This window comes from Gracilinanus agilis, chromosome 2, assembly GCF_016433145.1.
Source record: "Gracilinanus agilis isolate LMUSP501 chromosome 2, AgileGrace, whole genome shotgun sequence".
In the NCBI taxonomy this organism is placed as follows: Eukaryota; Metazoa; Chordata; class Mammalia; order Didelphimorphia; family Didelphidae; genus Gracilinanus; species Gracilinanus agilis.
Genome location: NC_058131.1, coordinates 349,819,297 through 349,841,732, shown reverse-complemented (window position 1 = coordinate 349,841,732; position 22,436 = coordinate 349,819,297).

Sequence of the window (22,436 nt, the reverse complement as noted above, 5' to 3'; positions counted from 1 at the left end):
CTCTCTCTCTCCTTCTTTCTTTCCTTCCTTCCTTCCTTCCTTCCTTCCTTCCTTCCTTCCTTCCTTCCTTCCTTCCTTCCTTCCTTCCTTCCCAGCCAATATTGCTATCTGTCTTCCTTCTGCAATCAACTGCTTCTTCCATGTTCTTTCCTTTCCTTTCCTTGTCCAACCATAGCAGTTATTTGCAAATGCCTCCGTATTCTGGAGGTTGCTTATTGCCCACCAAGAGGTAACATCATAGCACAGTAGAAAAACTACTGCTTGTGGAGTCAGAAAACCTGGGTTCAGATCTCAGCTTTGCCTTCTTACTATCTGTAGTACCTTTGGCAATTCAATAAACCTCTTTAGGCCTCATTTTCCTGATCAATAAAATGAGGGAGTCAGACTAGATGCCTTATTCTCCTCCATGTATATGCCCTTTGATCAGTGACACTGGCCTCTTTGCTCTTCTTCACATCTCCCAACTCCTAGTATTTTCTCTGGCTCTCCTCCTGCCAAGAATGCCCTCCCTCTTCATCTCTCCCTTCTGGCTTCCTTCAGCTAAATTTCTACCATCATCAAGAAGCCTTTTCTAGCCCTTCATTTTAGAGTCTTCCCTCTGTATATTTATCCTTCTTCATACATAATTTTCATGGTGTTTCCCTCATTATTGAGCTCCTTGAGAGCAGGGACTGTTTTTGGTTTTCATTGTACCTCCGATACCTAGTATAGTGCCTGGCACATAGTAGGTGCTTAATAAGAGCTAATCGAAACACTGAATCTGAGGTTCCTTCCAGCTCTAAATCTGAAATCATGTTCTCTTGAGCTAGAAAATGAGAGGGTTAAATTAGAGGGTGAGACTGTTGGGATTGTTCCTACATTTGCTCTGATATTTTTTCTATTCCTCTCTCTGTTATTCCTTGAGACACCTCTGTTGTCTCCTATTACTCCCTATGCTTTCAGCTCTGTTTGTACCACAAAATACATTGCAAATTATAAAGCACAATATATGTGTATATATGTATATGTTAATTTATATATGTATAAGTATATATTTACATATAAATATAGATGACACCGTCATTATATATGTCACACACACATACACACACAAACATCTTGTTTCCCTCTCTTTGTACACAAGACAACATTTGCTCTCCATCAGGTTATTCCTATGGATATCTGACAATTAGGATATCTGACAAATCATTCATTGCTGTACAAGATGTAGATAGTGAGTTTGTTGGCTTGAGGGCCCCCTTAGTTGAGTCATCTTGGTTGAGACCAAATCATGTTTCTAGGGCAATTCTAAGCCTGGTACAGGCGGTCAACCTTCTCTACTAGGTGCCTTCAACTTCTCAAGAAAGTCATCATCTCAGGGAGGTCCTAATAGAGAGATTGTGAATGAGTTTAAGAACAGGTATGGCAGGCACAAGTTGGTCTTGCAGCATGCATGAATTTTTTCCAAGGACAGCTGGATCAGCCAGGCAATCAATGAATATTAAGAACCTATTCTGTAGGGGCATCTAGGTGGATAGAAAATAGAGTGCCAGGCCTGAAGAAGGGAGGTCGTGGATTCAAATCTGACTTGAGATACCTTCTAGCTCTGTGACCCTAGACAAGTCACTTAACCCTAGTTGCCTAGCTTTTACTGCTATTCTGTCTTGGAACCAATACACAATATTGATTCTAAGACAGAAAGTAAGGGGTTCCCCCAAAAAAAACCTACTCTGTGTGTCACATGCACGAGCTGGGCAAAATACAATTGCTACTCTCAAAGAATTCCCAGCTGGATGGAGGTGGTGAGAGAGACAACATGCAAACAACTACATGTAAACAAACCATGAACAGGAAAAATTGAAGATAATCCTAGAGGGAAGGCACTAGACTTAAGAGAGAGTGAGAAAAGCTTCCTACAGAGGGGAGATTTTAGCTGGGACTTGAAGGAAGCCAGGATATGGAGCTGAAGAAGGGAGAGAGTTCTAGGGATGGGGGACAGGCAGAGAAAGTATCTGGAAGTGAGAGATAGAGTGTCTTGTTGGAGGAACAAAAAAGAGGCAGTGTCACCGAAATCCAGAATACATAGAGAAACGTAAAGTGCAAGAAGACGGGAAAGATATGGGGGGGGGGGGGTGCGGGTTATGAGAGGGCTTTGAACATCCAACAGTGACCACTATAGTGGAAGCTGGAGGTGACAGGGAGCTACTGGTGGTTATTGGGAGGGGTGACATCATCAGTCTTGTCCTTTAGAAAGCTCACTTTGACATCTGAGTGGAGAGTGACCAGTGCATGAGAGACTTGGGGCAGGCAGTACTTCCCCCACTTTCCCCTAGCAAGATATAATAATAATGATCTGGGCATGAAGAGAGGAGGAACATAGGGACTCCAGGCTGGAAAGACCCTAGAGATCATTTAACATGATCCCCTCATTTAAAAGGAGGGGAGATTGAGGCTCAAAAAAGGGAAAGGACTTGCCCAAAGATTTGAACCCAGGTCACCTGACTTTAAATCTATACCATAATTGCTGGTGTGTGTGTGTGTGTGTGTGTGTGTGTGTGTGTGTGTGTGTGTGTGTGTGTGTGTGTGTGTGATGCTTGTTACTGTCTAATGGTTCAACATCAGAAACAGATGTGATTTTGTCAGTGAAAACATTAAAAATGGACTTTGGACCATTAGACCTTTCTGACTAACTTGTAGCTGGAACCTTCTTGTCTTTGTTGACTCTTCCAATTAGAACGTAAGCTCCTTGATAGTAGGGACAGTCTTGGGTTTTTTTTTCCATAGGACTGTTTGCATATGCTTAGTGCTTAACAAATTGTTCTTCATTCATTTATTCCCTCTTTACTTAGCTGGGGTTTCTGTCACAAAAATTCTAGCATCATTTGGTAACCTGTATTGAGCAAACCTACTTGAAACAAAATCTAAAACCTCTCATTTCCTCCTGGTTTCTTTGGAAAGTTACTTCTCGGAGCACAGAGGATTTGGACTTTTGCTATATCAGGGGGTGGGCTATTACTCCTTTCAGAGCTGTGGTTTTCTACAGTACAGGGCACAGATGTCTGAATGTTTCTAGTTTCAATTTAACACACTTTCTCATGTGCTCAACAGAAAAAAGAAATCAAGCAGGAAACATATGAGCAAAGAAAAGGAAATTAGGGTTTGTGAGCCGAGTGCATCATTCTTGAAACAGTATTCTGAAAATAAAATGAAAGAACAATGAAGGAAGGCCTACGGTCTGTCACGTGAGGTCACGTTCTTTCCATTCTGAGAGGTTTTCAAGCAGATTTGAGTTAACCAAAACCTGTCTGCAAACAGCAAGCTAAATGATACACCCTTTTGAGGGGTCTGCTAATTCTGGAATCTTTAAACTTTGAATTCAAGTTTAAGTTGATACTTTAACTGGGTCTCTGTCCCATAATTTGTAAAATGAGGGGTTGGAATAAAGGCCCTTTCCAGCTCTAAATGTATGATTCTTTTATAGTGAATAGTGAACTCATTTGGACTGTTGTTACTAGCAAAGGACTTTCTGGTCTGGGAGGGAAGGAAGAAGAAAAAGGGGAAAGGGACAGTGTAAAGAGAAATGGACAGATCTAGAAAGACCTCAGGGCTGTTGAGGTATAAGATGCTCCCCCCACACACACACACTTTTCCAGTGAGTTCTACTGTATCTTCTAATATAAATGTACCTTTGTGCTTAAAGGAAGTTAACCATTAGGATAACACTGGCTACAAATGGATCTACTGGTCTGTTCTTCTTTGAAAAGGCATTTGGGTATGAGAGAGACAGACATTATTTTAACTGTTTGTGACTTAAGTCCTATCAACAGTGAATTTAAAAGTTATGGTGTCTCACAGGAAATAGAATCCTTATTTAGGAGTTAAGGGATGTACATTCTGGTGCCAGCTTTGCCACTGATGAGCTGGGCGAATAATTCTGTGAATTCCCAACTCCAAAATACACATTTGCCTCACAAGTGTGTTCAATTTTAAAAAGCTAAAAACGGTACCATTGGTCATTGTCCTTCCAGTGGTCCATGAGTTAAGTCCACATATGCCAAATTGGCAGGGAGTGTATGGAGCACCCTGTTGTATCATCTTTTTGTTATTTAGTTGTTTCAGTTATGTCTGACCCTTTGGGGAGTTTTCTTGGCAAAAATGTTAGAATGTTTTGCCATTTCCTACTGCAGATCATTTTAGAGATGAGGAAACTGAGGCAAACAGGGTTAAATGACTTGTCTAACAAATGTCTGAGACTAGATTTAAACTCAGAAAGATGAATCTTCTTGCCTGTAGACCCAGTGCCTATTCACTGTGCCACCTAGCTGCCCTGTATCATCTTACCTTTGCCAAAGATTTGAGCAAATCTTTGTTGCCAAACATTAATAAGTAAGCTGCAGCTCAGCAACAAATTGTTGGTTGATTTCAGTGCACCCATCAGAAGCAATCTCACTAAAGTGTCTCCTTCCACCCCTTCTTAGAACCAGAGAAACACTTGAGTTTTCAGAAACAGTTGTGCCAGTAACATAGGCCTTGCACGGCCTACCAAGCTAGTAAAATTTGTACTCTAACAGGCCCAAAGACAGATGGTGTCTGCATTCCAAGGATGCTCCCATTGAAGGAGAGAGAAGCTCATCAGACCATTGGCCACTGGGCAGTAATCTGTTTTTTGGTCCTAGTGAGCAATGAATAGAGAAAAAATACAAAACAGTTCCAAATACCCATGGCCCACTTCCATACTAATGGCGGTTGAGTAGCTCAAATAGGACAAAGATTGACATAGCTCTTAGATTTACAGATACCAGTTTAGACTATTAGCATACTTCATGTGTGATCTTTGTCCTGCAACCAATGGGTTGACACATTATTAGAAGAACTGAGCCACAGCTGTATTGACATTTTCACTATAAATGAAACTAGAAAATATAAAGAGGTTCCTGATAGAGAGCAGAGTCTCCCTGGAGGGGTGAACACAGACATGAGCAGAGTTGGTTTCATCCTGTGCCCCAAGGCAATAAGAGACATAATTTCATGAGTTGCTTAGCCACCTCACCTTGCTGTTCTCACAGTGAGTATAAACAAACAGCCCATCAGGAAGGTAATTACAGCTTAGGTACCAACATCCGTTTCAGAGGATTAAAAAAAACACACTAGAGAAATTCAATGAAGAGCTTGACAAAATCGTCCACATTAAGTCAGGATGTATCTTGGTTTTCAGCAACTGCAATTCAAAAGTGGCCATAAGCAGAGGTGGCAAAAAGCAATATTGGGAGATCTGGTTGGGAAACAAGAATAAGAGGCCACAGGCCTCTTTACACCTGTGCATCATAAAGAGTCAGAAGGTGCCGGAAGTGGTGAGCATCGAATGGCATAATAAAAAATGAAATTGGCTCTATCTTAACAGACAGGAAACGGCTGGTTAGTGACATAGCAGTCATTTCAGAATCACTTGCCTTTGTGTAGTTTGTTGGTTTGTTGTCTGGTTATTGTGAAGGTCAAAGTAGATACCAAAATTAGAAGAAAAGATGAATTTGAAAAGATAGTAGAGATCCAACCTGACCTATTTAAGCAAGCTACCAGTTTGACAAATAATGCAACAAAGATTGTTTAAGTTCCCATTGTGTGTAAGGCACTGGGCTAAGCACTGAAGACAAGACAAAAGTTGGGGGGGGGATGCAAAAAATCCTTCCCATCAAGAAATTTATATTCTGGAAGAAATAACGTGTAAACAGATAAATAAACATAAGCTAGTTTGAGGAGGAAGAGGATGCTACCTCTCTTCGAATAACTAGGGACATCAAGGGAGTCTTTCTGAAGGAGGTGACCCTTGGGCCTAAGCCTGGTAGGAAAGTTAAGGATTCTAAGAGGTAGAGATGAGAAGGAAATATAATCCCAGGCCTGGAGGATAGCCTATAGAATGGGATCAAAGGCAAAGCTGGAATGCTGAGTTCAGGGAGCAGCCAATAGGCCAAAAAATACAAACAGCAATCATGTGCATGGAGCCAGATTGGAAAAGGCTTTAAATGGAAGGCTGAAGCGTATGTTTTGAGGTTTATAGAATGGGAATGCAGAAACAGAGCAGAATCACTGGCTATGTTGGTGAGGACGAAGAAGAGCTGGAGAAGTAGGGGGAAGAGATGGGCAGGAGAGATGAAAGCTTTAGGAGTTGTGATCAAAAAGAGGGATTCCAGAATTCCAGAGCATGGTGATAGAGCATGTAGAAGGATAGTGGGGAGAACAAGGGCATAGCTATCCCTGTGAATGGCTGAAGTGGAGGAAAGGTACACGACACATACAAATGAAAGGAAGTCAATAGGCATACTGGCATGTTTGAGGGGACCAATGGGATCTATGACATCAGATTATATATTGAAGTCCCCACATATAAAGGCAGGAGGCAGGGAAAATTGTGAGCCTTGAGGAAGGAGAATGGCTTAGGAACAATAGATGATTGAAATAAAGATCTGGATAGACCGATATAACTAGATGGACTAAATCTCAAAGGAGCAGATGTTGCTGAGGGATGGGAGGGCACTTGGCACTAGGTCAGACCTGATGTCTGAGGCTTTTCTTCTCATGGAGGTCCTGATGTAAAAAGCTTTAATTTTGACCAAGAATGGGCAAGTAAGAAACTTAGTGGAAGGTGAAAGGAAAGGAGATGAGGCAGAGGGATGGCAGAGCAGCCATATTGCACTCACATAAGCTCATCAGTCAAATCAGTCAATTTCTACAAGTGGAAAATGAATAAAAGTAAAGACAGTGACTATATCACCATTTCTTAGAGAAGTTTGATACAAAACAGTTGCATCAAAATGTTCCAGAATGATTCAGCCAACAAATAGCTGACCTATTTGCCAAGTGAAAAAACTTGGCAGCCAAGGATAGTACCACTTTAGAATACCAGCTCATTTGCAAAACATTACAGAAAAAGAGGATGTACAATTATGCATAGTATTGCTTGATGAAAGAGAGAAATTCAATTCAACAACCCTGCATGAGAACTTGGTGTGAAATCTAAGTGAACCAGGTCATCCCAAGAGCGTTTGTAAATGAAACTGGAAAGAGAACAAAATAGAACAATTCTGTTTGCATTTTTGTTGTGATCAGTTCTCATCAGTGATGATGGTAGAAGTACCCCATTGGGCTCCATTTCCTTAGAAACCAATGTAATATGTAACGATGGTGCCTAAGAAGATGAAACTAAGTAAAGCTACTGGACCTGATCAGTTACATAGAGAAAAAATTCTGTGCAGGAGATGATGTGGCTTTTTAAGGCACTTAGTAATTAATTTTCTAAATATCTGAAATAAGGGAAGAGGCCAAAAGAAGTGAAAAGATGACAGATGGTACAAAACCTCATATTTTTAACTCCAGTATTCTTCCAGTATGAATATGAATCATGAAACACTACAACCTCTGAATAATCAAAATTGTGGGTCACCCAAAGGAGAATGGAGAGACGGATGGTTGGTATAAATAGGCTGCAACATACTGGTAGTATGGCAGCCTATTTACACTTCTTGTACCGCTTGTGTTCCAGAAATGAGGCAATATATCAAACGAGTCATTAGACCCAGGTTCAAATCCTACCTCTTCCACTCACTAACTGCATAACTGGACATGTCATATTAGCTCTCTGGGCCTCAGTTCCCTCATCTGTAAAAATGTGGGTTTGGATCAGATGACCTCTATGATCTATTCTAGCTTTAAATCTGTGATCCTATGAAATGGCATGAAATACACCATCCATAAGATGTGTGACCAGAAAAGGAGGTGGGAGGGATAACTAATAGAAAAGTGGTGTTCTGCAGTTGTACCTATGGCATGTTAAAAAACAAAAGAAAACATCAGAGAAGATTCTCCCTCTATGCTAAGACACTGGGTGGATGCCATGTGGAAAACTTCTTGGAGAAACTGGATAAAAACCCCACTTGTACCCTACTGGCTTCAGACACTTCTTAGCTGCCCTGATTGCCTAGCCAATCTTCTGTCTTAGAATTGAGACTAAGGCAGAAAGTAAGAGTTTTAAAAAACAAAAAAGCAAATGGAAGCAAGAGGTGATTTGTATCATATTTTGGAAATTGAGTAGTACTTTCAATATCAAATTGCTTGATGTATGACACATGTAAAAACCCAGTGGAATTGTGCGTCGGCTATGGGAGGGGAGTGGAGTGTGGGAGGGAAAGAACATGAATCCTGTAACCATGGGAAAATATTCTAAATTAATTAATTTAAAAAAGTTTTAAATTAAAAAAATTACTTGATATTTCAAAAACTCATATGTAATACCGGTATTCTTCTGGTGATATTGTTTGGCTATCAATCATTACGATCAACCCAAAGATCAGTTGGGGCACGAACTTTAAAAATGCTGCAGGTGGCAGTTATTATTATTATAATTTTTAAATTCCAAGTTGAGTGGCAGTTTTGTATCAGGCAGCAAGAAGAATGACCTGTAGATACTGATGTCAAACCAGGGGATAGGGGGGTTTCTATGCTCTGTTCCAGGAGACTTAAGTCATATGCAGATATACCCATTTCTTTGTGGGGGAGGTACGGACATCTCTCTACTTGTAAGTTGGGCCAGTATTTTTCAGTCCTTGTTTAGCTCTTTCGGATTGGGGAAGAGAGAATAAAGGGAAAGAATGACACCTTGTACCTGTATAACCTTGGACTAGACCTCAGTTTCTCCCCCTGAAAAATAAGGAAGATTAAGTGATGTCCAAGGTCCTTTCTAAAACTTTATGATCACATTTATATCGTTTAACTCAATAATTCCATTTTTTGGGGGGGGTTGGACTACTCAGTGTGGTGTTTTCTGTGAACTGTTAGCAGGGCAGAAAGAGAGATAGAAATGGAGGCAATTAATTGAACTAGAGATACCAAGAAAGAAAGAGAAACTCATAGATGATCTAGAAACTCTGAGGTGGAGAAAGACAGAGACACAACTGAGGAAGCAGAGAGAAAAAGGAGAGGTCTAGAAACAGAAAGAAAAAGAGACCCAGGTGGATATTTCAGGTGGGACTAGGTGACTCAAAGCTCACTTCTATGTCTGAGATTGTTGGATGAGAGGGAAAAAGATAGAGGGAGAGATAGAAAAAGAGAGATAGCTCCTGAGCCTGAGACATAGAAAAGGACAGATTAGACTAGTTGGCTGCTGAAGGCCTTTCTAATTCTGAAATTCTGTGAAAAACAACTCACAAAAGAGCTACCTTTTCAAAGATTTTTATAGCAGCATTGTTTGTAATTGCAAAAAAGTGGAAGCAACCTAAATGCTCAACAATAAGTGAAGGGTTCCATAAATTGCAGTACATTAATGTAATGGAATACTATGATGCAATTAAGGTCAACAAGAATGAGGACTATAAAGAAAGCTTCAAGGAACTTTATGAAATATTGCAAAGCGAAAAGAATAGAACCAGAAGAATAGGGTCTATGCTAACCAGGGACATGCAAATTTTTTTTGGAAGGGAGTCTGAAACTATGATTTCATTGGCATAGGGATCTCCGATGCAAATCAATACCTGCTCTGCAATTTATAATATTAGAGAATTGGGGGGTGGGCATTGAGGGTTTACGTGACTTTTCAAGGTCACAGAGCCAGCATGTGTTAAAGACTAGACCTGAACCTAAGCATCCTTGACTGGGACACCTACCCTCCATTTGCTGCTTCTCAACTGCAGTCACGTAAGAGAGGAAATGAATAGAAATAAAGAGACAAAGAGTACTGATGGATCTTTAGAGAATGACTAGAAAACTGTAATGACATTTTGTAAGTGGAAATTTATTTTCTTAGATTCAAATAATTTCAAAATAATTGGCTCCAATGGAAAATAATACTGTTTATGATAGCACCATTTTTAAAGATTCTATGCCTAGGTTTTGAGTAGCTAGAAAAAGTATATGGAGGAGCACTTCTTGCATAGGTTTTTTTTAAAAAGATTAAGTATGTGTTTGCTGTGAACTCAGCTGCCTTTTGGTACTCTTTGTTTTCAATAATGGGGAAAACCCATTATAAAAGGATGGTAGATTTACAGCAGGGAGGGATCTTTGAGAGCATCTCTAGCTTCAAAATCAGGCTCACAGACTTGAGTTTTTGGGTTTTTTGCTTCTTTATTTTTTAAAACATTCATTTAAAATTTTTGAATGCTCAAATTCTCTCCCATCCTCCAATTCTTCCCCCATCCCATTGAGAAGGCAAGCAATATGATACTCATTCTACATGAGCAGTCATGTAAAACGTATTTCCATATTAGGTTTCCAGATTTGTAAGGTACTGTAGCAGCTATTTGGTCTAACTAACCCTCACTGGAAAAAGCATCCCTTTCCTTATCATCTCCCATGAGGAGTTATCCAGGCTTTGCTTGAAAGCCTCAGTTGAAGAGGAGGAATCCTGCTGTCTTCTGAGGCAACCCATTCCATTTTGACGTAGCTTTTTTTAAAGCTTTTTTTTTCTATTTGAGAGCTTTTCCTGACACTGAACTGAAAATGTCTCTGTATATTTCACCTGTTGTCTCTGATTTTGGACAGAAGTATGCTGATGAATGTTTTAACAAAAAGCTCTCTGAGAATAATGTTCAGGGCTCTCTTTTTAAGTTTGATCTCCTTCAGCAACAGGTTCTTCATCACTTTCTTAAGTCTAGACAGTAGACAAACCAATAAATTGAGCCTCAATTTGTAGGGTTTGCTGATTTCCAAGATGCTTATACTGAAAACTGAACAACTGGCTCTCAGACAGGGTGAAAGCACATACCTAACTGGGAGGGAAAAGAATATTAGAGGGAAGCATGGAGCAAGGGATGAGTGTTAGATTTAGAGTCAGAGATCCTAGTCAGAAGCAGGACAAGATGATCTCCCAGGTCTCTTACTGCTCTCCATCTGTGATTCCAAGCCTAATCTGGCCTGCCCATCAAATACTTAAAGAAAGAAGGAAACAAACATTTATTAAATGGCTACTATGTGCCAGGCATTGTGCTAAGTGCTTCACAAATATTATCTCATTTGATCCTCAAAACAATCCTGGAGTGTAGGTGTTATTATCTTCCTTATTTTGCAGATGAAGAAACTGAGACAGAGGTTAAGTGACTTACCCAAGGGTCACATAGAAATTAAGTGTCTGAGGTCAAATTTGAACTCAGGCCTTCTTTATTCCAGGTCCATTGCTCTATCCATGCACCGCCAGGTTGCCCCAAGACTTGAAAATAATTTTCATGGCAATCTTAAGTCTTCTCCATGCTAAATATTGCCATTTCCTTCAACTGATCTACCTATAGCTTGGATTTGGGTTCTTTTGCCATCCTGATCGCTCTCATTTTGATACTTTCTTGGTTATCAGCATCTTTCTTAAACTGTGGTACTCAGAAGTGAAGACTGGACTTCAGATGTTGTCTGACCAAGGCAGATAGAATGGAACCATCTTCCTGCTTCCAGTCCCTCCTTTCTTGCAATCCACATAGCTACCACAAGTTTTTTCTCAGGCATAGACCTGATCATGTCATTTCCTTGTTCAAGACCCCTCAGTGGTTTCCTACTGCCCAGACGACCACAATCCTCCTAATTCCTAGACACCATTCCTCTCAAAATACAGCCCAATGTGGTATTAGATTTTTTGGCTGTCATGTCACATTAAACAGCCACAATCAGGCATTAGTTGTGAATACAAGAATAGAGTTTTTGTAAACATTATATCTGTACTTATGTGTTATCTGACACCAATGGGCTGAGAAGAACTCTGTGATTTTATTGTATTTGATTTAGTAGGTCAGATTCACCGATGCCACAGAAGTTTATGTTGAGTTTACAAGGATCCTAAAATTAATGTATCTTTCTTCAGACAAATTGCTATCTAAGGCAAACCCTTGGCCCCCATCTTATACTTGAAATTTGATTTTTTGAGCCCAATGGCAAAACTTTACATTTATTGCTATTAGATGCCATCGTCTTTGAAACATCCCAGTGCTCTGGCTCCTGAGGATCTTCTTGAGGTGTTTCATCCATTTTGTTAATTCTCCTCCCAACTTTGAATTATCTCAAAATGTGATGAGTACTTCAGTGATGCCTTTATCATATCCCAGTCACGCAAAATGTTAAAATAGGACAGGACCAAGGACAGATCTCTGGGCTGTTCATCTAGAGCAGGGGTCACAATGTATGGCTCTCTGCTCTTTTGAGGGCCAGATATGGCTCTTTCTGCAGGAGCCATAAAGTCAAGTTTTTTCAGGCGCTGTTACAGGAGTGTGCATTGTGAGCACTGTACGGCTCTCGCGAAATTACATTTTAAAAAATGTGGAGTTTATGGCTCTCACGGCCAAAAAGGTTGCAGAGCCCTGATCTAGAGACTTCCTGCCAAACCATTACTATCTATCTGGGCTCCTTTGCTAGAGGACTAAGGCGGGACCTAGTGACTTGATTCACATAGCCAGTAAGTGGCAGAGCAGGGATTCAAATACAGTCTCCTGACTCAATACCCAAGTATTCTTCCCAATGCAATAATGGTGACCAAAGCCCAGAAAGGCATTATGGATAGAATTGTAGCCCTATGGCTGGAAGAGACCTGAGAGGTCATCTAGCCTGACTGTTATTTTATAGTGATGCCATTCAAGATCAGTGAGATTCAATAGCTTGCCTAGGGTCATAAAGATAGTAAATGTCAGCCAAGATTTGAACTCAGGTCTTCTGCCTCCAATTCACTGCTCTTTCCACTACATGCTGTCTCCATGTCTGGAATTTTAGCAATTAGCCTTGAATCTCCTTCCTCTCCTTTCCTCCTCCTCCATCCTATTCTTTACTGTTTCCATACCTCCACCCTGCTTTTTCTGTCTTATATGGCAGTGTCTGTCAGGAGATGACTAGGTGGCTGTGTAATCACAGACCATGGACATTTGTGAATTAATGAGTGCGTACCATACAGTGGCTTCTCGTTCTCAGTGGGAGGAGACGGCCTTTGCATTTTTGTGTGGTCAGCATGAATGAACTGGGATGAGGCTGACAGGCCCTCTTCCTTAAACAGCCACAATCAGGCATCAGTTGTGAATACATGAATAGGGTTTTTGTAAATATTATATCTCACCTTATGCGTTATCTGACACCAATGGGCTGAGATGAACTCTGTAATTTTATTGTATTTGATTTAGTAGGTCAGATTCACAGATGCCAAGTTCAAATGACCTAGAAAGCTTTTTTAGGTCAAACTACAATTTGAAAAGTTGCTTGGTTCTTTCTAAGGCTGTGCAGCTTAATGCTTGCATTGACATTTTTTTTTGCCAGCAACATAGCCAAGCCTTTTTGCAGCATGATTGAAGACATCTTATTTTATTCCACTGGGTAGAAAATAAATCTGAAGTCATCTGATGTTCATTGTTTAAAACAAACTCCCTCTGAACCACATTCTCACCCAACATGTGCTCATTTGACAATTTATTAGGTTGTTAATTAATTGTCTCCTGCAAGAATCAATTTCAGTAGACGGTTCCAACCGTTTAGATGATAATTACAAACACAAATAAGCCGAGGGCTGTATTCTGCTGAGTCTTCTGCTTCTGCCTCCTGAGTGGAGGCCCACTTACGGAGATTCAGTCAGTTTTCCTGGGATCTGCACCAGTCTGGAGCTGATTTCACCCCATACTCCATCCCACCCATCTTGAGACTCGGGTGAGCACTCTGGTGTCCCCTGAAGATCAGCAGTTTGCCCATTAGATGTGTATTCAGGTCCAGGATTTATGGAACTACAAACCAATCTGAGGATGACTTAGAGGGCAGAATGTAAACTCCTTGCAGGCAGGGATTGTCTTAGTGGTTGTTATATCACACTAGCATCCAGTACACTGGCTGGCAGAGAGGAGGTATTAACAAATGCTTGCTGAGTTGAGTTTGAATGGTGCATCTCTTGTGTTCTCAGGACAAGAAAAGAAGGGTCAGGCTCCTTGGTTCCTCTTACCTTGATTTCCCTTCAGAGAAATTTACTGGTGACAGAACCAACGTGTGCACTAGCTTAGTACCTGGCATGTGTAGTAAGTGCTTATTAAACACTTCATTCATTCATTCGACCTTTGTGCCTCTACCTCAGCAGCCCCTCTGTTGTCAGAGGTGCTTCGATTACGTGATTGGTAGTTATTTGGCATTTAACGAGGGAGGCTTAGTGTTGGGAGCCTAGAAAGGAAACTCAGAGCAGCAGCTAAACCCCCTTGAAATGACTGGGTTGTTAAGAAAACCCACACCCATCACCCTGTTCTGTTAATTTCCAAAAAGAAGAAAAAGAGGGGAAAAAAAGAAAAAGCCACAAATTTGAGGCCTTTTTTGACAGCTTTACGTAACCATCATGTGATTCTGGAGGTTGGGTTTGAGCCACGAAAGAGCTGACTCTCCCCAAACTCCAGGGGTTTGAAAGTGTTCTCTCCTCCAAACCCTGACCTACTTCAGACCATATTCTGCTACTACAGAAAAGCCTGCAATCTTATCCTGGGTCCCTTCTGAACAATTAGGGCTCACAGCAGCCCAAATGAAAATGTTTGTTGAAAACAACATGTGCATAATTAAAGCTTAATGAGCCCTTGTCTGTTTGGAATGTGCAATTAGATTTATAATAGAAAATAGTAGCAAGCACCAAATAGCTTTAAAAGGAGCAGAGATAAAAGATAATGTTTGCTGTAAATCTACAGTGCTGCTTGTAATGGAAGGAAGAAGCTGGCAGAGGCTCCGGGAGGAGAAGGAGGAGAGGGAGGGAGGGCCTTGATCAGACACATTGATCAGAGCTGCCCATTTGCTTCTTTTCTGCAGGGCCTCCTTAGAAAGTCTCTAGATTTCAAAGCAGGCTTGCTGGATCCTTGAATTCTAGATGGGGCCCTGCTTGAAGGCAGAGGATTAGAGTGGATGGTTTGTGGGAAGGTTCTTCTGTTTCTAGGATTCTGAGGATACCCATGGTGGGAGCCACATGGCACTGGGCCCTTCAAAGTTTGTTCCTTTGGCATCCACCTGTGCAGCCAGTGTCAAGGGCAGAGACTCATAAAGGATCATAGAACTAGGGAAATAGGGGGTAACTAATCCAGCTCTGTGATTTTATAACTAAGGCGTGTAAGGCCCAGGGAGAGGCAGGCTGCCAATAAATTGAGATGATTTCTTCTAGAGGACTTAGGAGAGGACATGTACAAGAGCCGCACAGGATGGGCAGGCATGTTTAGACTTCTGTCTTCAATGATGGAAAGTACCCACATAGATAAGATCACAGAAATAAAATGTTATTTTTTATAATAAAAAATAAAATAATATAAAAGAAATATTAAGAAAGAAAAATAAAAGAATAATGGCTAATATTTACATAGATCTTGACCAGGCTTTTTACATATGTAACCAAAGACTCAAATTCATTTCCAAAAGAGTCTCCTCATTGGTAGAGACATTTCTCTGTGCCTGGTAGAGGGGCTGAGTTATCAGGAGCCTGGGAGAGGAGGGATCTTGACAAAAGAGGTTGGATTTAGAGTTTGAAGGGACCTTGGAGGTCATCTTATTTAATCTCTATAATTTACAGAGGGGTATTTGAGTCGCAGAGAAATTAAGTGACTTATCCAAGGTCACATAGAAAGTAAGTGGCAGGTTTGAGACTTAAATCCTCTCTTTCACCAATTTATTTAATCACATGCTTTTTTGCAAGGCACAGATGCTGAGTGCCAAATATAGACCCTGACCTTACTTGAAAGGAGCTTAATAATTAATGAGGGAAAGGGAAAAGACAAGGACACAAGTTAACTGTGAGAGACTCAAATGTGAGCAAAGTGCTAGGAGAAACTGGAGGAAGAAGTAGATACTTACACCTGAAGGGGAGAGCTTTAAGGAGGAGGTGGGATCTTTGTTAGACTTTGAAGGAAAAAGGGACTTCAGGTGGGGATGGGATTGGGGATGAACCTATTTCAGGTGTGGGGGACAGCATGTGCAAATGCATGAAGGCAGACACAGCTAGGGTGAGATCAGAGGATGGCTTCATCCAGTTCTTCTGGAATTTAGAATACGTAAAAGGAGTAATATGAGATGAGACTGGGCAGATGAGTTATAGTCAGATTGTGGGTGGCCTTGAAATGCAAGAGTCATTCTTTGTTTTGTAGACATTGGGAAGCTAGTGAAAGTTTTTCAGGAGAAGAGTAACATACTTCATTTGATTCTCATGGCAGCCCCGTGAAAGAGGTAGTGCAAGTATTATCCCCATTTTACAGATGCTGAAACTGAGACACAGAGTAAATAACTGAATCCCTTGAGATCCCACAGCTAATACATTCCAGGACTAAGATCTTAAGCCACGTTTTCTGACTCCAGACCTAAGGCTTGTTCATATCATCAGCTAACACTGAGGGTTCCTCTAGCTATTTTTATATCATGGAGACCAAACATTCAGATGACAAAATGAATCTTTCACTTGTCATCCAAATAGTTTGGTGTCGCATGAAAGTAGTAAATGTACTAGTAACTCAGTATGAGCAGAACTTCTGGTCCCTGTGGTCCATGCCCATTGGTTAACAATCACACAATGATTCCCTCCAGTATCCACCCCAGAGCCTTACATGAAACCTTTTATTCACTTGATTAAGCATTGGTAGCATAAACCATTCTTTCAGCCACATTCTCTTCAATTCCCAGCTTGAATTCAAAAGAACAGAATAATTGAGGAGATAGGGAATGAAACTTGTCAGTCTTCAATAACCATTTTCAAACTAGTTTTACAATTAAGGACATAGTTAAGGTCAAACAAAGAGACTTTGGAAGCTGAAATAATTTCTTTTTCCCCCTTTAAGCTCTTACTTTCCATTTTAGAATTAATACTATAAACAGTTCCAAGGCAAAAGAGTGTAAGGGCTGGGCAGGTGGGATTAAATGACTTTCCCAGGGTCACATAGCTAGGAAGTATCTGAGGTTGTTGCTATGCAAATGTTTATTCCCTATTCCTTTGTAAATTCATACTTTATTTATCCAGAGGTGATATTTTATTGTCTTATCTAATAATAATCGAGAATTCAGAAGAGAGTATAAAAGGGCTCAGAGCAATGAAGCAAAGATTTGCTCTAAGAGAGGCATACCACAACATTTAGGGCCTTTTTGCTTTTGCTTTAGACTCTTTTTTTAAAAATTAATTATTTTTGAATATTTAAAAAAATTTTGAGTTCCAAATTCTCTTCCACCTTCTAGCTCCTCCCCCACTTACTAAGAAGGCAAGCAATATGGCATCAAGTATGCATGTGAAATCATGCAAAACATTTCCTCATTAGCCATGTCACACATTTTAAAAAGGCAAGAAAAAGAAAGTAAATTACACTCAGTTCATCAATTCTCTCTCTGGAGGCTGACAGTATTTTTCATCATGATTCCACTGAAATTGTCTTGGATGATTGTATTGATTGACAGTAGCTAAGTCATTCATGGTTGATCATTGTTACAATATTGCTGTTACTGGGTACAGTGTTCTCCTGATTCTGCTCATTTTATTTTGCATCAATTCATTATGAGTCTTCCCAGGTTTTTCTGAAACCATCTCCTTTGTCATTTCTTTTTTTTTAAAACCCTTACCTTCTGTCTTAGAATCAATACCCTGAATTGGTTCTAAGGCAGAAGAGCGGTAAGGGCTAGGCAATGGGGGTCAAGTGACTTGCCCAGGGTCACATAGCTAGGAAGTGTCTGAGGTCAGATTTTAACCCAGTACCTCCCATCTCTGGGTCTGGTTCTCAATCCACTGAGCCATCCAGTTGCCCCTTCCTTTGTCATTTCTTAAAAGAACAGTAGTTTTCCATCAAAATCATATACCACAACTTGTTCAGCTCTTCAATGGATGAGCATCCCTTCACTTTCCAACTCTTTGCCACCTCAAAAAGAGCTGCTATAAATATTTTCATACATATAGTTCTTTTTTTCCCCCTTTGGTCTTTTTGGGATATAGACCTAGTAGTGGTATTGCTAGATCAAAGGAGATATACAATTTTATAGCTCTCTGGCATAGTTCCAAATTATTCTCTGAAAGAGTTAGACCAGTTCACAACTCCACCAACAGTGCATGTGTTTAGAAACAGTTCTAACAAATTTATTATTACATATTGTTTCCTGACTCACAGAAGATTTGAGGGAAGGAGAAGGCTGTTAGACGTAGGAACACTGGCAGCAGTTGTAAGTGATAGCCTCACATCCAGGATACAGATGACAAAAAAAGGATGCAAGATGCAGGTATAAAAACCCCAGTAATCTGGGGACATTTAGCGCAGGGGCAAATATTCCCGGAGGCCATCTCTATATAATCATTCACCTTTGAAATCAATGATCCCGAGTCCCAGGGAAATTGCTGAGTGATATTGAAAACCCATTGTATAAGAAGGCAGGGACATATATGCTCTATTTTAGGCAGATTTCCACCTTAGGTGGTTAGAATAAAAACCAAGTCTTGGTACATAATGAAGCAGGCTTCAGCTGTTTGGAAGATTCACTGATGTGGTTTAGCATCTTCCCTGATAGTCACCTGAAGTGTATCTGTAAATGTTCTTAGCACGGTTGTTCACATTCAACTGTGGCAGAGTGAGGCCAGGCCAGGATGGCTGAATGAGCTTCAAACAGTGGCTTCTTTTTAAGTTTTCATCCTTTTTCCTCCCCTCCCCCAACCTTACCTCCCTGGCAGCTGCTGGTGAGAAACCTGGTACCTGAAGATGCAGTAAAACTGGGCCCTGTTTACTCAGCAGTTTCCAGTTCTTCAGACTGAGATAACCCTGTGGGAAATTGAGTTGGGGAATGGCCTGCATCACAATACAGATGTCTATCAGCAAAGCAGGAGAGTTTCAGTTCTCAGGGGGGCCAGCTCACCAGAAAATGGAGCAGCTAGGACCTCTGAGCCAAAGTCTAAAATCATCTAGATAGGCTCCATTCTGAGCCTGCAGAAGGGCTGCAAAGGGGGCAAGGAGGAATCCAGACACCTGCCATTCAGGGCTGGTGCTCCTGGGAATTCCACCTGCAGCTCCATTTAAAGGAGGGATAGGTGATACTAAAAGGTGTAGTAAAGCCTGAGAACATACAGCCTTGCAGTTCATATTATTTGATTTAAAGGCATGGAGAGGGGAAAGAAGCAATGTTTATTAAACTTGAGTTGAATTGACCATAGAGAAGTAAGGTGGCCTGATGAAAGGAGCATTGCCTTTAGAGTCAGAGGACATGGGTTCAAATCCCACCTCTGAAGCTTAAAATCTTGAGAAAGTCAGTTAATCCCTTTGACCCCAAATTTCATTTTGTGTAAATTGAAGAGGGTGATTATTCCAGAGAACCCATAATAAAGTATGCTACTCACCTCCTGACAGAGAAGTGAGGACTCTGAGTACAGAATGACTCAGTTGGTCAATTAATACTTATTAAAAGTCTAGACAGTACCAACCCTGGAGGAACTCACAATCTAATGGAGGTGGGGCAGGGAGAGAAAATGCAAACAAATATGTACAAACAAGCTAAATACAAGTTAAATGGGAAATAATTAAGAGAGGGAAAACTCTAGAAGTGATTGGGTTTGGAGAAGATAGGATTTTAGTTGGGAATTCAAAGAAGCCAGGGAATCCAGTAAGGAAGGAGAGCATTCAGGGGATGGAGAACAACTAGAGAAAATGCCTAGAGCTGAAATATGGGGTGTCTTGGGAGAGTAGGAGGGAAATAGGTTATGAAAGGCTTTGAACGCCAAACAGATTTTGTGGAATATGTGATCATGGAGGTATATGCATAGAGATGGTTATTAAATCCATGGAACTGATGAGATCACTAAATGAAGTAATTTAGAGGGAGAAAAGAACCCAAGACAAAGTTTGTGGGACCACCTAAGGTTAGAGGTGCATGGTCCACATAAGGACCCAGCAAAGGAGACTGATAAAGAGTGATTGGATAGGTAGGAAAACCAGGAGAGAGTAGTAACCCCCCAAAACCTAGAGAGAAAAGAGTAGCTAGGAGAGGGGAAGGGTGATCAGTAGTGTCAAAGACTACAGAGAGGTCAAGGAGAATAAAGATTGAGAAAAGACCATTGGATTTGTCAACTGTGATAAGATCATTGATAACTTAATGAGTTGCATTGTTTTGGACTTGGCTCCTAAAGGAATATGTTTTTCTTCACTATGCAAATTTGTCACAAAAGTTTTGTTTTTCTCTTTTTCTTTTTTCAGTAGTGGGAGGAAAAGAAAGTAGAATTTTGTAAATTGAAATAAAATTTAACTTAATTTGAAAAATTAAGTAAACAAGTTGGATTTAAGTGCCTCTGAAGTCCCTCTATAGAAGAGCAGCTCTAAAATTGTAAGATGGCAAATCAGGGCCCAGAGGGACTTGACCCATGATAATCTCTTTAGTCTAGTTTTTTTAGAGCACTTTGTAAAGAATTCTCCTTTGTTCTCTTGATACTCTACCTTATATTATTTGTATATGTTTCTGTTCAACTCAAGGAAGAAAACAATATTTATTAAAAGAGCCTACTGTGTGACAGTTCCTGTGCTAAGTGCTTTACAAATTCTGTCTCATTTGATCATCTCAAAAACCCTTGGAGGTAGATGCTATTTATCATTCCCTATTTTACTATTGAAGAGAGTGATGCAGACAGAGGCCAAGTGACTTACCCAGAGGTCACATGCTAATAAAAGCCTGAAGTCAGATTTGAACTTGGATCTTCCTGACTCCATACCCCAATGCTCTATCCATTTCATCACTTAGCTGTCTAAGTTGGTTCAATAAGCATAATATGAGGGAATGTATATCAAAACACTTTATAAATTGTCTTTGCTAACTGTCAAATCTAAAAGATTATTATTAGCAAGATCATAGATTCAGAAGAGTTTTTATAAATCCTGCTCAAATATAATGAGTGTCTTACGCTAGTCTTTTGAATGATCTCTGTCTAAGTTGTCTGTGAATGGAAAAATACTAGTTCTTGCCTAGGGTAGAATAGGAGGAGTATTAGAATGATTTTGTTAATTAAATTTGCAAAGTGTTCTAAAAGGGGGAGATCTGTGGATTGTTGAAGATAACTTGATGAGCTTTTCATCTGCTTCTTTGAAGACTTGGATAATGACTAAATTCACAGACAGTATCAATACTATGGGTTTACCAGCCTCTGGCTCTTCTGTAACATTCAGAAACTTAAAAAAACAACAACTATCAATGTGGTTTAGAGAAGGGAAATTTTTAAAAAGTTTTTATTTTGAATATTTTCCCATGGTTACATATTTCATGTTCTTTTCCTCTCCCCCAAACCTCCCTAACCCCCCCCTTGGCAAAGGCACAATTCTACTGGGTTTTACATGTATCATTGATTAAGACCTAATTCCATATTAATGATAGTTGGACTAGAGTTATCATTTAGTGTCTACATCCCCAATAATATCTCCATCAGCCCATGTGTTCAAGCAGTTGTTTTTCCTCTGTCTTTCTCCTCCCACAGTTCTTCCTCTGAATGTGGCTAGTTTTCTTTCTCATAAGTCCCTCAGCCTTGCTCTGGATCATTGCATTTCTGCTAGTAGAGAAGTCCATTATGTTCAATTGTACCACAGTGTATCAGTCTCTGTGTACAATGTTCTCTTGGTCAGAGAAGAGAAATTAAAGAAAGAAGAGTGTTAAAGCTGGGAGGAAACTTGGAGACCATGTATTCTAACCCCTTCATTTTACAGTAGATGAAACAAAGGCCTCTAAAGTGGATGTGACTTGCCCAAAGTCACAGAGAGTGAAATGGCTGGGACAATATTCTAGTTCTCCCAACTCCCAGAGCTCTGCCTACCATAGGAGAAGGCTGATAATAACATTGCATAGAGCATACAGTCATCCCATAATAATAAAGACAGAGAAAGAAAATGGCTTACCGTTTCCAGCCCACTACTTTTCATGGCTGGGTATTCTATAGATGAGCTGCTTAATTTCACAAAAAAATCACTCAGAGAGTGAGGGAAATGCTGAGAAATCTTTCCCTGGAATTTTAAATTGCTACTTGTAGGGGCTAGAGCCATAGAGGGATTCACTGGATGGAGTGATTGGGATGGTCAGAGTTGTTGGGTTCTCTGATCTGACAGCCAGGGAGAAATGAGGCCTGCTGGCTCCTTGGTGCTGTCCATGGTTCCTAACCCAGCGGCACTAGAAAGCTGCTGTCCGGGTGCTGAAGGATATGTTGCAAGGAATACATATTAGTCAGGGCAGCTGTACATAATTAGTGGAGAACACAGCCTCCAATTACAGGCATCCCTTGTTATTTTTCACCCGACACTCTTCTGAGTCCCTTGGAGAGTTTTTCAGAGTGATAGCAGCTCCAAGTATTGAACCAACAAACTAGCTCTCAAAAGAACAGCACTTCTGGCAAAGTCCAGCCCCCTCCTTCTGGTGGCTGGACCTTTTCCATCCTTGAGTGTGAATGTTTTGTTTTTTGGTTGTTGTTGTTGTTGTTGTTGTTGTTGTTGTTGTTGTTGTTGTTGTTGTTGTTGTTGTTGTTGTTGTTG